This window comes from Opisthocomus hoazin, chromosome 1 (genome assembly GCF_030867145.1).
Source record: "Opisthocomus hoazin isolate bOpiHoa1 chromosome 1, bOpiHoa1.hap1, whole genome shotgun sequence".
Taxonomy (NCBI): Eukaryota; Metazoa; Chordata; class Aves; order Opisthocomiformes; family Opisthocomidae; genus Opisthocomus; species Opisthocomus hoazin.
The window spans coordinates 4,453,414-4,466,164 of record NC_134414.1 but is presented as its reverse complement, the minus strand read 5'-3'; the positions used below and the strand labels follow the sequence as shown (position 1 = coordinate 4,466,164).

The 12,751-nt window shown below is 51.1% G+C and overlaps 1 protein-coding gene across 2 annotated transcripts in view; it reads right to left on the bottom strand.

Moving 5' to 3' along the window:
• Positions 1-12,751, bottom strand: part of FAM168A (family with sequence similarity 168 member A) — a 242,880-nt gene that overhangs the window by 88,474 nt on the left and 141,655 nt on the right. The gene's annotated exons all lie outside the window — the stretch shown is intronic.

The following is a 12,751-nucleotide window of genomic DNA, read 5'->3' as shown; positions in this document are numbered from 1 at the left end:
TTCAGCAAGGCTTTCAGCAGTGTCTCCCATGACAACATCCTAGGGAAGCTCAGGAAGTGTGGGCTGGATGAGTGGTCGGTGAAGTGGATAGAGAACTGGCTGAATGGCAGAGCTCAGAGGGCTGTCATCAGCGGTGCTGAGTCTAGTTGGAGGCTGGTAACAAGTGGTGTCCCTCAGGGGTCAGTACTGGGCCCAGCCTTGTTCAACTTCTTCATCCTTTCCTGCCTGGACAAGGTCCTGTGCAGCCTGTTGTAGGCGACCCTGCTTCAGCAGGGGGGTTGGACTAGATGACCCACAGAGGTCGCTGATAACCCCTGCCATTCTGTGATTCTGTGATCAATGACCTGGATGAAGAGTTAGAGTGGACCCTCAGCAAGTTTGCTGATGACACCAAACTGGCAGGAGTGGTGGATACACCAGCAGGCTGGGCTGTCATCCAGCGAGACCTGGACAGGCTGGAGAGTTGGGCAGAGAGGAACCTGATGGAGTTCAACAAGGGCAAGGGCAGGGTCCTGCACCTGGGGAGGAACAACACCAGGCACCAGTACAGGCTGGGGTGGACCTGCTGGAGAGCAGCTCTGCGGAGAGGGACTGGGAGTGCTGGGGGACGACAGGGTGACCAGGAGTCAGCAGCGTGCCCTGGGTGCCAAGAAGGCCAATGGGATCCTGGGGTGCATTCGGAGGAGTGTGGCCAGCAGGGCGAGGGAGGTTCTCCTCCCCCTCTCCTCTGCTCTAGTGAGGCCCCATCTGCAGTACTGTGTCCAGTGCTGGGCTCCCCAGTTCAAGAAAGATGAGGAGCTACTGGAGAGAGTCCAGTGGAGGGCTACGAGGATGAGGAGGGGACTGGAGCATCTCTCCTGCAAGGAGAGGTAAGAGGGAGCTGGGCTTGTTCAGCCTGGAGAAGAGAAGGCTGAGAGGGGACCTTAGAAATGCCTACAAATCTCTTCAGGGTGGGTGTCAGGAGGACGGGGCCAGACTCTTTCCAGTGGTGCCCAGCGACAGGACAAGGGGCAATGGGCACAAACTGAAGCCGAGGAAGTTCCAGCTGAAGACGAGGAAGAACTTCTTCCCTCTGAGGGTGCCGGAGCCCTGGCCCAGGCTGCCCAGAGGGGCTGTGGAGTCTCCTTCTCTGGAGATATTCCAACCCCGGCTGGACACGGTGCTGTGCAGCCTGCTCTGGGTGACCCTGCTTCAGCAGGGGGGTTGGACTGGGGGATCCCCAGAGGGCCCTTCCAACCCCAACCATTCTTTCCAACCCCTAACATTCTGTGATTCTGTGTATATCATCCCACTAATTAACAGCTCCTACGGATTTCCCTGAAATCATCAATTGCTTGCAAAGGAAACCTCCTGAAAACGCCCTTGCAGGGAGTTGCTCTGCCAGGAAGGCGAGGCTTTGGAAGAACCAAATCTAACAGAGCTGACTTATGGTTTGTTTTTCACGCAGTAATTAGAAATGTTAATTTATCCTCTGATATGCAGAGCAAAGCCTAGAAGGTGCCAGCGGGAACGGGACCGAAGATGCCAGGCTTGCAGGACGTTATCGGGTGTGTTTGGCATTCCGCGCCCTGCAATGTCCCCCCTAACAATAATAACCATTTCCAATGACCACAAGGTCGTTATCTTATCACAGCAGCATCCCTCGGTGAGATTAGTCAGGCAGCCCAATGTCGTGTTTTATCTCTAAAGCCTTGGCTTTAGGCACAGCACGCGTCTCCCCCGGAGAGCCAGGTGTATTCCAGGCAGACAGAAGAGGATCTATAAACATCTCATTTTTTTACGATATGCACTAAGCCTGCTTTAAATCAAATAAAGTTCCGCCATCCACTTCAGCTTCTGCCATAAACTGGCCAACGATTAAAAAAGAAGAGGAGAACATTTAAGAGTCGGGCAAACGTTTCCTGCAAGTAAATTAATATCATTCATACGTAACAGAAGTGTGGAGTTTTATTCAAAAACTGGAAAAATGTGCTGTCTAGGGCGCACATTAATGACAGTGCTTTCATCTGCTCCTCTGCCCAGCGCAGCAGAACCCTGCAGCACCAAAAAACAAGACCTAAGCAGTTCAAGGCTTAAAAGTCTTTGTTTAACCACAGGGTTTTCCCCAGGGCAGTGGTGGAGTCCCCATCCCTGGAGGGGTTCAAAAACCGTGTGGATGTGGCACCTGGGGACATGGTTTAGCAGGCACGGTGGGGTTGGGTTGGCGGTTGGACTCGATGATCTTAGAGGTGTCTTCCAACCTTAATGATTCTAAGATTCTATGATTTTAAACCCAACGGCACACCAGCCTGTCAAAGGACTTATTGCAACGCTCCTCGGCTCCTCTCCCCAGGTACCAAACCCCACCACAACCGTGTTCATCCACTGGCATCGACAAGGTAGGGGATATTATTATAACAGCAAAGGGCCCGGCAAGGCTCATCAAATAAATAAATATTAAGTACCTTGTAATACCCCCTTGATGCGAGAGACACGGCAAACCAGCCAAGAAAGGCTGAATAAGCAAAAGTCTCGCATATTCTCAAGGGGATTCTACATGAACAGAGATGAATAAACTATAAAAAGCCTTCTCTATAAAGGGCTCTTTATTGCGAGGCATTAAATGAGCATCTATTTCCTGCGACGGCCAGTACAGCACAGCTCGTAAAAGTGCGCAGGCCACCATTTTACTCATAAAAGAGCGCAATATTATGAATGTTTTATTAGGAACACTTGCCCGGATCAACACGTGACTGCAGCCGTTTCTTTTTCTTACCTAAGAAAATAATGAAGAAACACCTGAAGGATGCCAAGAGGTACTCGATAAACGCGCGGGGATGTTTCTGTAAGCAAGCTGGAAATGGCACTTTCATGCTGAGACGATCCTGGCGCCAGTGTAAGACGCAGGGAGAGAAGGATGTAGATGAGAGGACACCCTCGCTTTGAAAAACAGAACGTGGAAGACGGAGAGCTGCGTGATGGAATCAGCCCCAAGACAGCAGCGAACATCCCTTCGGCTCGGTGAGAACAGGGCAATGCTCACGTCGTTGGCTGGAGGGTACCCAACTCCTTCAGGGCTAGGGAACACGCTCTGGGAATCCCCTCCAGCTTTCCGTCAGCGAGCCGTACAGCCAAGCGAACGAGGAAAATGAGAATCTGAAAGCAGCCAAGGCAGCGTACAAGTGAGCGTATCCCCGGAAGCCAAAGCTTTGAACTATGGGATCGGTCAAGACACAGCAGGACTATCTCCAAGGTGCATCCTTGGTGCAGTTTGCTGCTTCCCCCTTCCACATCCCCCTTCTGGCAGCCCTTCTGGTGACATCACCCGCAGCAAAGAAATTAAACACATCGTGTACTTATTGAATTCATTTTCCCCCTAATGACTTTTTGCCTTAACTGGGATAAACCAGAAATACTACGAGAAGAAAGAAGGCAGCAAAAGGCTCCAGTGGCAGCACAACCATGAGAAAAAACAAGGGGAAGCGGTGACTCGGTACTCGGCACTGGTGAGGCTGCACCTCGAGTGCTGTGCTCAGTTTTGGGCCCCTCACTCCAAGAAGGACACTGAGGGGCTGGAGTGTGTCCAGAGAAGGGCAGCGAGGCTGGGGAGGGGTCTGGAGAACAAGTCTGATGGGCAGCGGCTGAGGGAGCTGGGGCTGTTCAGTCTGGAGAAGAGGAGGCTGAGGGGAGACCTTCTCGCTCTCTACAGCTCCCTGACAGGAGGGTGTAGTGAGGGGGGGGTTGGTCTCTTCCCCCAAGTAACCAGCGACAGGACGAGAGGCAATGGCCTCAAGCTGCGTCAGGGGAGGTTCAGATTGGATATTACAGGAAAAATGTCTTTCCTGAAAGAGCGGCCAGGCCTTGGACCAGGCTGCCCAGGGCAGTGGGGGAGTCCCCATCCCTGGAGGGGTTCAAAAACCGTGTGGATATGGCACTTGGGGACACGGTTTAGCAGGCATGGTGGGGTTGGGTTGGTGGTTGGACTTGATGATCTTGGAGGTCTTTTCCAACCCTAATGATTCTAGGATTCTATAACTCGATAAGACCAAGCAGAAGCTTCACCAAAGCTGCAGCCCACGCTGGGCTTGGAGGAGGCAGGAAAGGAGCTTCCCGGCACAGCACTGCGGTCTCTCTCCATCTCCATCAGCTACGCGCCAGATTTAGGGAGCTGGGGCAAGACGTTCCTGGAGAGCCTGTGATGGATATGCTCTAACTGGCGTTGGTGGTGAGGAACCCCAACTGCATTGCTGATATCCTGGAGGAAACCTTCTCAGTGGCGACAGAAGCAGAAAATGTGCAGTGAGAAAGCGAGACAGAGAGTCTGTGTTCTAGCCGAGAGCTGCATCGGAGGAGGGGGAGCTTTTGCCTGCAAAGCCAGCGGAGACGAGCAGACCATGACCAAAATGTAATTTATATGAAGATGTTTTGAATTTCTTCCAGCTACTCCTAAGTCAATAATGCATAACAGCTCCTTGCTGCTTGCGCACAAAGGTTTCTGCAGAGAATATAGCTGGATTATAATTACAGGACAGCATTTAAAATTAATCACCATAATAGCCCACGTTCAGGTGCACCGTGCAATTTAATTACTACACTTCTTACCATCCATAGCACTTTCTGCAACCTGTAGCCTACAGAATTTCCATCCTGGTGATAGGTGGTTAACAAAAGAATATTTGGGGGATAAGACTTATGGGTTTGGGTTGATTTTTTTTTTTTTAATATGACTTGAAATTTCAGAAGCCGCAGTTAGCAGAATACCATGTCTACCCTAGACACACAGGGGATGTGTAGGGCTGTGGAAGAACAACCCCATGCACCAGTACAGGCTGGGGCGGACCTGCTGGAGAGCAGCTCTGCAGAGAGGGACCTGGGAGTGCTGGGGGACGACAGGGTGACCATGAGCCAGCAGTGTGCCCTGGCTGCCAAGAAGGCCAATGGGATCCTGGGGTGCATCAATAGGAGTCTGGGCAGCAGGTCGAGTGGGAGGTTCTCCTCCCCCTCTACTCTGCCCTGGTGAGGCCCCATCTGCAGTACTGTGTCCAGTGCTGGGCTCCCCAGTTCAAGAAAGATGAGGAGCTACTGGAGAGAGTCCAGAGGAGGGCTATGAGGATGAGGAGGGGACTGGAGCATCTCTCCTACGAGGACAGGCTGAGGGAGCTGGGCTTGTTCAGCCTGGAGAAGAGAAGGCTGAGAGGGGACCTTAGAAATGCCTCTAAATCTCTTCAGGGTGGGTGTCAGGAGGATGGGGCCAGACCCTTTTCGGTGGTGCCCAGCGACAGGACAACGGCCAACGGGCACAAACTGAAGCCGAGGAAGTTCCAGCTGAACATGAGGAAGAACTTCTTCCCTCTGAGGGTGACGGAGCCCTGGCCCAGGCTGCCCAGAGGGGCTGTGGAGTCTCCTTCTCTGGAGATATTCCAACCCCGCCTGGACATGGTGCTGTGCAGCCTGCTCTGGGTGACCCTGCTTTGGCAGGGGTTGGACTGGGGGATCCCCAGAGGTCCCTTCCAAGCCCTGCCATGCTGGGATTCTGTGATTCTGTGGTATAGCTAAGAGGAGCTGGCTACACGACACACAGAGCATTCTGAACCGGTGCTACCTACTCACAGCCTCCACCCAGGCTGAGCAAGGAGAACCAGCACTACCGGCACGATGGAGCAGGGACATCTTGGCTCCTGCTTCGCCTTCAGTCATGAAGCCATCCTCCAGACGTGGAGTCTAGCAATGACGTTAATGATAAAGCAACGAGCGAAGTCCCACATCCCCAAACCCCTTCTCTGCAGCCATTTGGAGTGTGAAGAAACATTTGGGCTAATCGCGCTCTTGGAGACAGCATTTTTGTTGATAAACCTAATTCTGATGGTCGCTTGCCACTCAGCAAGGCCAAAATCCTGTGTTTTCTTCCCTGGAGTAAAATGAATTTCAATCCTACAAAGATTTTCTTCTTCTGAAGTGTAATAAGGAATATAGGAAAAAAAAACAATAAACTGAAGATCAAATATTCAACAAAAAAAAAATGCCTAGGAATAGCAAGAAATTCCTGGTTTATTGATTTCACAGCCAAGCTGAATTCTGCCATTTTGTCCCACTCAAGGACTAATAACCTGTACTGCTCTGAACTTGAGGGAAACGGGGTGGGGTTTGCAGCCATGTGTGTCCTCCACTTTCGGATCAGCGGGACACCTAATAAAAAGGCACAGTCAGCCTCAATAAATATGCAAATAACTTCGAAAGGAGATTAAAAACCTTCGTCCTGTTTATGTAACTAAAGAGCTGATGTGCCAGTAACAAAACGACCGGCAGCTTTCTTATTTTAACCATTCCTTTAAGGTCATTTCTGCTCAGAAATGGGGTGGTGTTTTAAGACCTCCAAACTTGTTGTGTAACAAAGGCAGAGCCAAACACACGGCCTCCGGCTGGTTTGAATTAGCTGCCTGGTATCAACCGCGCTTCATCAATACGCACTGCCATAGTAACTGGGTCCTCGGCTGGAATGCTAATTACTCCCCTCCGCTTCCAGGAACCAGAGCATTAGACCTACAAAAAAAAAGATTCCTTTCTCCTCCTCTCATTAACTAGTTTTACTTGCTCAGCACATTAACGCAGAGCTAAGAATGTTTATACCGGGGCGGCAAATGAGCTGCGTCAATCTGCTTTCGGCACGCGGTAGCCACAGGGACGCGGGCACCGCGAGGGTGATGCTGGAGGGAAAGCCCGCGGTCCTCGCCTGCGGGTTCGCGCTGGGTGCCGTGTGGGAGAGCGTTATCCCGGCCCCAGAGCAAAGGCAGGGACTAAACCTGAACTCTGCCGCTATGGCGAGGTGTTCAGCTTCAAGGTTTGACCTTCCCTTTCTAAAAATAGTCTCGCCATGAGTATTGATTTTAAAAGGCAGGCAGGTCTTCTGTTCACCTGAAGGGCTGAAACGACCTTCGTTCTGCTGATAAACTGTGTTGGGTTGACAGTGCAGGAAAGCAAAGCTTCATATTTAGTATTTGAGTATTAATAGCGAGGCCCTTGCACAGGCTGCCCAGAGAAGCTGTGGCTGCCCCCTCCCTGGCAGTGCTCAAGGCCAGGTTGGACGGGGCCCTGAGCACCCTGGGCTGGTGGAAGGGGTCCCTGCTCATGGCAGGGAGGTTGGAGCAAGATGATCTATAAGGTCACTTCCAATCCAAACCATTCTGTGATGACATCAACGGCACGGAGTTTGTATGCGTGTAGATACAAAGCGTCTAAAGCAGGGCAACGGGGCTGGGGAGGGGTCTGGAGAACAAGTGTGATGGGGAGCGGCTGAGGGAGCTGGGGCTGTTCAGTGTGGAGAAGAGGAGGCCAAGGGGAGACCTTCTCGCTCTCTACAGCTCCCTGACAGGAGGGTGTAGTGAGGCGGGGGTTGGTCTCTGCTCCCCAGGAACCAGCGACAGGACGAGAGGCAACGGCCTCAAGCTGCATCAGGGGAGGTTCAGATTGGATATTGGGAAAAATTTCTTTACTGAAAGAGTCGTCAGGCCTTGGATCAGGCTGCCCAGGGCAGTGGTGGAGTCCCCATCCCTGGAGGGGTTCAAAAACCACGTGGATGTGGCACTTGGTTGGTTTAGCAGGCACGGTGGTGTTGGGGTGACGGTTGGACTTGATGATCTTAGCGGTCTTTTCCAACCTATGATTCTATGAGTCTATGATTCTAGATGCAGTGCACGCAAGCATCTGGAGACACCTCCCTGGGAAGCTTACTGATCTATGCCAGGACCAAGAGCAAAACAAAACATTTCTCTAAAAATAAAACCAAAAATCTAATATTGCCAAATACTACACGACTCATACTGTTTGCCAATAACCTTAAAAGCCATGCCATGCCAATCATTCTCCCCCTCCCAGAGAATGCCAAGTCCTCCCCCTCGGCGAGGGTGGATACCGAAACGCAGGGTGAAAGGCCCTGCCCTTTGGAGATGCACGGCTTCACGTTTACTTTGGAGAGTTGTTCTCAATAGATATGCCACAAGCTTTAACATCCAAGTCCCCTAGGACTTTGAGGAGCTACTGGAGAGAGTCCAGCGGAGGGCTACGAGGATGGTGAGGGGACTGGAGCATCTCTCCTACGAGGAGAGGCTGAGGGAGCTGGGCTTGTTCAGCCTGGAGAAGAGAAGGCTGAGAGGGGACCTTCGAAATGCCTCTAAATATCTGCAGGGTGGGTGTCAGGAGGACAGGGCCAGACTCTTTCCAGTGGTGCCCAGCGACAGGACAAGGGGCAATGGGCACAAACTGAAGCACAGGAAGTTCCATCTGAACATGAGGAAGGACTTCTTCCCTCTGAGGGTGACGGAGCCCTGGAACAGGCTGCTCAGAGGGGCTGTGGAGTCTCCTTCTCTGGAGATATTCAAGACCCGCCTGGACACGGTCCTGTGCAGCCTGCTCTGGGTGACCCTGCTTTGGCAGGAGGTTGGACTAGATGACCCGCAGAGCTCCCTTCCAACCCCGACCATTCTGTGATTCTGCGATTCTGTGACCACACGTTACTATTCCTAAATATATCAAAGTCGGGCTCTCCTAGTAGATGACATTTGCTCCTGCTTTTTCTTGTGCATGGTAAAAAAGTCATGCGTTACTTTGCAGCAGAAGTCATTCAGTCAGTCCCACAAACAACTGACAGACAGGAGTTACTGGTCGTTGCAGTATCCTGCTTTGTTTCTTAAACACATCTGAAAGCACAGATTTTGGGATGAACTTCCCAGGGGAAGCAGGAGAGGATTCTCCAAGGCCAAAGCAGGGCCAGATGGGTTCAAGTTGCTGCCAGCTGAACCTGCGGAGAACCACCTGGGCCACCTTGAGCGGTCAATTACTCAAGGAAGCCCCAGGGACTTTTAGGGATGATTTAACCATTGGTTAATGTAAGAGCTGGAAGGTGGATGAGGTGGTGGATAATCAGTCGCAGCGCATTCGCTGAGCCCGTGGCTGGCAGCATTTGGTATCGTGCTACAGCAAATGCCTCCGGAATTTCCCTTTGCTTGCTTCATGCCAGTCTCACACACCAGTTCCCGTTACTCTTTTACACCAGACTACGATACCGAATACTCTTTTCAGGTGAATACTGGGTCCTTTCTCACTTTAGTACAAAACCCAGCAGCTCCATACCCCACCCACTCCGTTGGCACAGGCCAGCAACCACTTCTCTGATTATCAAAGAATCACAGAATCCCAGAATCCCAGCATGGCAGGGGTTGGCAGGGCCCTCTGGGGATCCCCCAGCCCAACCCCCTGCCAAAGCAGGGTCACCCAGAGCAGGCTGCACAGCACCGCAGCCAGCCGGGGTTGGAATATCTCCAGAGAAGGAGACTCCACAGCCCCTCTGGGCAGCCTGGGCCAGGGCTCTATCACCCTCAGACGGAAGAAGTTCTTCCTCGTCTTCAGCTGGAGGTTCCTCTTCTTCAGTTTGTGCCCGTTGCCCCTTGTCCTGTCGCTGGCCACCACTGAAAAGGGTCTGGCAAATCCTCACGTCCCGGCAATCGCCTGGATGTCAGATGAAGTGATGATATGGAGCTAAAAAGCTTCATCCACCATCGGTAGTCTTGCATCTTTCTTCCCAGCTCTGTTTTTTAAATGAAGTACCCCAAGGCTGCGTGAGATGCCCGCACTCATCTCATCAAAATACTACACTTGGAAGAACATACATTGCCATTAAGACCAGCTTGTAGCTCCCCATTGCAAGAAGAAATTTCCCCCTCTAAAACTAACGTGAAAATTTTCCCCCCATCGTAAGGCTCTTCAGCAAGCTCTGAGATATCTTACAGAATCACAGAATCACAGAATGGTTGGGGTTGGAAGGGACCTCTGTGGGTCATCTAGTCCAACCCTCCTGCTGAAGCAGGGTCACCTACAGCAGGCTGCAGAGGGCCTTGTCCAGCCGGGTCTTGAATATCTCCAGAGAAGGAGACTCCACAACCTCCCTGGGCAGCCTGGGCCAGGGCTCCGTCACCCTCAGAGGGAAGAAGTTCTTCCTCATATCCAGACGGAACATGTGCTTCAGTTTGTGCCCATTGCCCCTTGTCCTGTCGCTGGGCACCACTGGAAAGAGTTTGACAAACCAAGGATGGGAAATGCCTCCACAACCTGGAAATTTGACCTATTGCAATTTTGCTAAAATATCAAAAATGGGTGAAAAAAACAAGTCACAGATCTTTTACTTAAGGTGGTCAAACCCTGGCACAGACTTCCCAGCGAGGTGGTCGATGCCCCGGTCCTATCAGTGTTTAAGAGGCATTTGGACAATGCCCTTAACAACATGCTTTAACTTCTGGTCAGCCCTGAAGTGGGCGGGCAGTTGGATGAGATGATCGTTGTAGGTCCCTTCCAACTGAAATACTCTACTCTACACTACTCTATGCTACTCTACTCTACTCTACTCTGCTCTACTCTACTGTATTCTACGCTGCTCTAACTCTATTCCACTCTTCATAACAAAATGAGAAACAACAGAAGACAGAAGCAAGCTGACAACCTCGATGAAGTCTTGGGTTAAAGGTGACCTCAAGTCTACCAGCTCTGATGGCAGATGAAGCACGTAAGTGCTTTCCATGGGAATCCACAAAGAAGAGCAAGAGACGTAAAACCTGTTGTAGGGGAAAGATCCCGAGCTCTGGGCACAGAAAAAGACAGATGAGAACGGTCAGGTTTTGTAGCGATCAAGAAGAAACGCATCTAAATGGGAAGGAAGATCTGCAAATATTCATTTGAAAGATAGCAGCTTAATTTGGATCTACCAACAACATTTTCTGCAGCAAGGACATACCCTAGCGGGGACCCCACAGAAAGCTGCAGGTGGAACAAAGCAGAACCTCTGTAGGACAAGAGGTGCCAAAGCCTCCTAGGCTGATGGAGAAGGTGAATGCCAAAGACACATCAAGGAGCCTGAAGGACAACGCTGGAGGTAGAGAGAGATCATCAGAAATTCAGCTGAGGTGCTTCACTGGACGAGGAGCAGACGCTGCACTAGAAAGGAGCTCAGGTGGAGGTACGGGAGAGAAATGCTCCCGATAATTCAGGGCTGAGCAGTCACCCTGCAAGGAAACACATTCAGTGCTTGAGGAGAGGAAATATAAAGCTCTGGACTCCAGACCCATCTTGATAATATATTTTCAAACCAGTGTACAATAAAATGCCCTTACACAGGCAGGACCTAAAACTGTCACTGCCGAGAAGAAGCCAGGAACCCAACCAGCAACAGAAGTAGGCCACAGTTCAATGGAAAAAATCCTCACGTTATCACAAGATAATAAATACCAGCAATATTTTTGAGGGGCACAAACAACATCATGCTTCATAAGTTATTGTTCTACATTTTTGCTTGCTCCTTGATCTCAAGGCTTCAAAGATTTGTTTATTATAGTAAAAAGAAATATTTAAGAACAGATTCCTGCTTGGGATGACTTCTTTGGTATCCAAGGAAAAAATGCACCAGCTGCCTGGGGCTGTTTGCCATTCTTATTTACTGACAGAATGAAGCTCTTACACATTACTTGTAAGGGGGGGGGGGGGGGGCGGTTAACAAGAAAAATTGGAAATAGCTGCAGATAGCTTACATTTCTGCAAAATCTTTGCAAGCCCATTCTCCAAGCAACTGTTGGTGCTTTTTGGGGCAAGCGTGTAATCACAGAGTGAAAATCTCCTGGAGATGTAAGGATTTTACACAGCGTTCTTTATCTCTAAGTCTTTGTTTACTCCAGAAGTCATTGAGTGGAATCTACATTAAGGAGAAATCATAGAATCACGGAATGCTTTGGGTTGGAAGGGACCTTTAGAGGCCATCTAGCCGAACCCCCCCACCATGAGCAGAGACATCTTCAACTGGATCAGGGTGCTCAGAGCCCCATCCAACCTGGCCTGGAATGTTTCCACAGATGGGACATCTCCCACCTCTCTGGGCAGCCTGGGCCAGGGTTTCAGCACCCTCAATGTAAAAAATTTCTTCCTTCTGTCCAGTCTGAATCTCCCCTGCATGAGGATTCCTCCTAGCTCTTCGTCTCAGGCAGCCTGAACCGAAACTCCTCTTCTGACTCCATGTTTGGTGCAAGAGAATTCTGCTGCCGGCAGCCGCAAGCCAGGCATGCCTGCGCTTGGCCAAACTGGGACTTCTCTCACAACCTCTGCACAGAATCCCAGACTCCCAGGATGGCGGGTTTGGAAGTGACCTCTGGGGATCCCCCAGTCCAACCCCCTGCCGAAGCAGGGTCACCCAGAGCAGGCTGCACAGCACCGCGGCCAGCCGGGTCTTGAATATCTCCAGAGAAGGAGACTCCACAACCTCCCTGGGCAGCCTGGGCCAGGGCTCCATCACCCTCAGAGGGAAGAAGTTCTTCCTCATCTTCAGCTGGAACTTCCTCAGCTTCAGTTTGTGCCCATTGCCCCTTGTCCTGTCGCTGGGCACCACTGGAAAGAGTCTGGCCCCGTCCTCCTGACACCCACCCTGAAGAGATTTAGAGGCATTTCGAAGGTCCCCTCTCAGCCTTCTCTTCTCCAGGCTGAACAAGCCCAGCTCCCTCAGCCTCTCCTCGTAGGAGAGATGCTCCAGCCCCCTCAGCATCCTCGTAGCCCTCCGCTGGACTCTCTCCAGTAGCTCCTCTGCAGGTCAAGGTTTTTTACCAGATGTCATCAGCCCTGGCTTACGATGACAACACCCTTGTAGACAGAAAAGTCTCCTTCCTCTTGAATAACTGAATAGACTTAATTTGTATTTGCGGTGATTTAAACAAGATGAATTCCAATAGCAAAACACAAAAAATTC